Source organism: Marmota monax, unplaced genomic scaffold (genome assembly GCF_021218885.2).
Source record: "Marmota monax isolate L192 unplaced genomic scaffold, Marmota_monax_Labrador192_F-V1.1 WCK01_AAM20220418_F8-fsc00053, whole genome shotgun sequence".
NCBI classification, from domain to species: Eukaryota; Metazoa; Chordata; class Mammalia; order Rodentia; family Sciuridae; genus Marmota; species Marmota monax.
Window position 1 is genome coordinate 3,105,628 of NW_026693153.1, and position 3,919 is coordinate 3,109,546.

Below are 3,919 nucleotides of genomic sequence, written 5' to 3' on the forward strand. Positions count from 1 at the left end.
AAATGATATATAAATGGCAACTAAATAAACAAAAATGTTTTAACATAATGAATCATAACAATGTGAAACTCCAATGAGATACCATACACAATCATTAGAATAGCTATAATAGAAACAACTGACTACATCAAATGTTGCAAGGATATGGAGACCCTAGACCTTCATACATCATCAGTGGTACTGTAAAATGGCATAACTACTTAAAAAAATGTTTTGGCAATTTCTGAAAAAGTTAAGTATACACTTATCATAGAGCCCAGTAATTTAATTCCCAGTTTCTACCAACAAAAATACAAACACTAAAACTCATATTAATATTCATAACAATATTATTCAAAATAGTCAAAATTAGGAAAAAACTCAATGTCCAGTATGTGATAAATATATAAACAAATGTAGTATAGCTACAAAATGGAATTCTAGTCAATAATAAAACTGCTGAACTACTGAAAAAAATACTATAGCATAGATATGCCTCTAATCCGTTATTCTAAATGAATAAGACAGACAGAAGAGGCTGCTTTGTGTTTTATAATTCTATTTATATTCAATAATCAGAAAAGGTAAATGAAATTATGCTCTCTTGAAACTGGGAGTAGGAGTAGAAATTAACCAATTGACTGCAAATGGGCAAAATGTAACAGTTTTGGAATAAAGAAAGTATTCTGAGACAAAATAGTATTGAGAATTGTAGAAATGACATAAATTTGTAAAATTGAAAATGTACACTGGCAGTGAGTAGATTTTGTGGCATTTAAAGGATGCCTTGATAAAGCAGCTTTATTTAAAAAAAAAGAAAAGAAAAGAAATAATGAGAAGGCCAGTGTGGCTCATGTAGACTAAAGACAGAAAAGAACCATAGAAGGTATAGTCAGAGGTATGGCTAGTGGCCTTGTCATATGATCACTGAAGCTGTGGCATGGCATCAGAGTTTGGACTTATTTATAAGTATATAGGAAGTCAGTGGACAGTTCTGGGTACCAGACAGACTGAAATTAGATTATATATTCAAAGGAAATTCTGGTTAACTTTCTGTGGGACATAGATTAAAGTAAGACTATAAATTTAGAGGCTCTTTATAGGAGTTTAGGTAAGAAAATATGGACAGAAGATTAAGAGTGGTGTAGCAGAGGTAGTAAAAGATATTCAAATATAGAGCTTCCCAGATTAGATCATGGATATGGTTGGGCCACTAGACTTTTATGCTTTCATTACCAAGTAATTTGAATAAAAAACATCTTTATCCCATTCCTCTGCCTCTGTTCAATCTTCATCCTAAGGCTTAGACTTAAGGGAGGAGGTACTGATTAAATGTGAATCATAGTTTTGATGCTTACACAATTTGATAATTTAAAAACAGAATAAAACTACTTTTTTACTTTTCATGTGATTACCTAGTATAAATAAAGCTGCATTGAGATGGTCAAGTTTCTTTGCTCATCCATTAAATAATGTATTTTTTTTTTTGAGACTGCAACAAATTACTCCATGCTTTCATGATAATCATTCAAAAGAGTTGAACAGAATTAGGTCAATGGACCTCAATTTCTATGATATGTGATGTACAATTTGGGTTAACAGTTTAGTACTCAAATAAATCAAATATAAACTGTAGATATTTTTGAGTGCAATTTTCTTTCCCAAATTTGAAGCATGATTTTCTATTACAATAATGCATTTTATTTTTGAAGAATAATTTTGGAGTAATTTTAAGTAATTAAATATATTGAACAGTAATTTTGAAAATTGCCTGTGTGAAGGAAATAGGTATAGCAATTTATTTTTTTTCTTTTTATAGGTTGAACTTACAGAACTAAACATAAAATCCTTAAATTTTGAAGGAACAAAGAATTTAGGAAGAAATAAATTATGAAGTTAGCTTTAAGTATTTTCACATTACAGATTTTACAATTTCTCCTAATAGAAAATTAAGACAGTAGAAAAACTCACATAACTACTGAATTAGGGTGGGTATAGTTTATTACTTTTATTATTTTAGAATTTTTTTTTCTGCTTTTTCCAATGGTGGACCTCCCCATGAGAATATGTTTCTCATAAGGATCTCCTCAGAAGAGAAGAGGAAGCTGCTGGAGCTGAGCCCCACTTCCTACTTCATGGATGTGAAATGCCCTGAATGCTATACTGTAACTGTGGTCTTTAGCTAGGCAAAAATGGTAGTTTTGTTTGTTGGCCTGCTCCAGCAGATAAGAGGAAAAGCAAGGCTTACAGAAGGATGTTCCTTCAGGAGACAGTGGTGCTAAAACAACTCTGAATCCAGATGAGTGGGAAACCATCCAATAAACACATTTTGGATATATTTTTTTAAGTTTTCTTTTCCTCAAGAAGTTTAAATTAATAGTCCATTCATGAAGGTTAATTTTTTATAGGCTTATAGATTGTATACTGAATGCTAGGTGACAATTTTATGACTCGTCACCCCCGTTTTCTTTCTAGGAAATGGTTTCTGCTAGTCGAAGCAAAATAATTGTGGCCTTGTGATATGTCTGATTTTTTAAATTTCCTTTCCTTGTTGTACTAATTGTGGAATCTCTCTACCAAGCATGGTTTTTATAGTAAAACAAAATATGCAACAAACATAACCAGTCTCTGGAGGAACAGTTAAACTCCAGTGTCTTAGTTTACTATCAGAAGTTAACTTATTAAATATGAAAATTGATGTTAATTATGGCAGAGGGGCTCTCTTCTACTATTTCAGTAGGTCAGCCTCTTTCCTTGCAATGATATAATCTTCAGCACCTAGTTTTCTTTCTGCTGCTTTAAAATGATGAATGGGAAAGACTATAGGGAATCTTGCACAAGAAGTTTACCTGGGTCAGATTGGAAAAAGGTACAGCTATACATGATTTTCAGATACCTAAGGAAGAATCCTCAACACTATATAATGTTTAGATCAGGATGGGATTCTTTTATTCTATTTCTTTGCATACTTTTTACTTTAAATAACAGCCTTATTGATGTATTACTCACATACCATACATAAATCTTACCCTTGCATAGTGTGTGATTCAGTGATTTTCTTTGTATACTCATAAAGTTACACAGTCAACACCTCTCTAATTTCAAAGCATTTCATTACTCCCAAAGAGGCCCCTTAAAAGAGCTGTAACTTTTTCCTCTCTCCTGCTGCAACCTGCTAGAAACCACTAATTTAATTTCTGTCTCTGTGAATGGTCTATTCTGGGCATATTATATATATTGAATTATAATATAATTATCAACTATGGTCAAAAATATTCAATGGAAAATTTCAAAAATAAATGATTCATAAGTTTTTAAGCATGGTATTCTGAATAGTGTATCAAATATCTCACTGGAACATGAATCATCCTTTTTTTCAGCGTATTCACATTATATATATTACCTACCATTTAGTTCTTCAGTAGTCATCTCCATTATCATATCAAGTGTCACTGTATTACAGTGATTGTGTTCAAGTAATTTTTGTTTTACTTAAAATGGACCCCAAGTGCTGATAGTAGTGACGCAGTCAATTCAGATATGACAAAGAGAAGATACTGAATAATATACAATTGTACGGATATGCCACATTTTGTTTATATATTCTTCAATTGATAGACAGATGTTTCTTCTTTGGTACTATTATAAATAATGCTTCCAGGGATATCTGTGTACAAGCATTTCAGTGGACATAAATTTTCAGTTTTCTCTGTTAAATGCCTAGGAGTAGAACTACTAGATAATTACTACTCCTTTGGGTAACTTTCTCAGAAACTTTAGAACTGTTTTCTAAAGCAGTTGCAACATTTTGCATTACCAGCACTAATACATCATCATCATCGTCTATTATCATATTTATTGTGATAGTCATCCCAGAGGGTGAAAGTAGTATCACATTTTATTGCTTTCTATTTCCTAATGAGAGGTGATAGCATGTATC

The 3,919-nt window shown here is 31.7% G+C and overlaps 1 pseudogene; it reads left to right on the forward strand.

Annotated features, from left to right (window-relative positions):
- The first annotated feature begins 2,114 nt into the window (after positions 1–2,114).
- Positions 2,115–2,261, forward strand: LOC124100013 (small ribosomal subunit protein eS27-like; annotated as a pseudogene).
- The last annotated feature ends 1,658 nt before the right edge of the window (positions 2,262–3,919 follow it).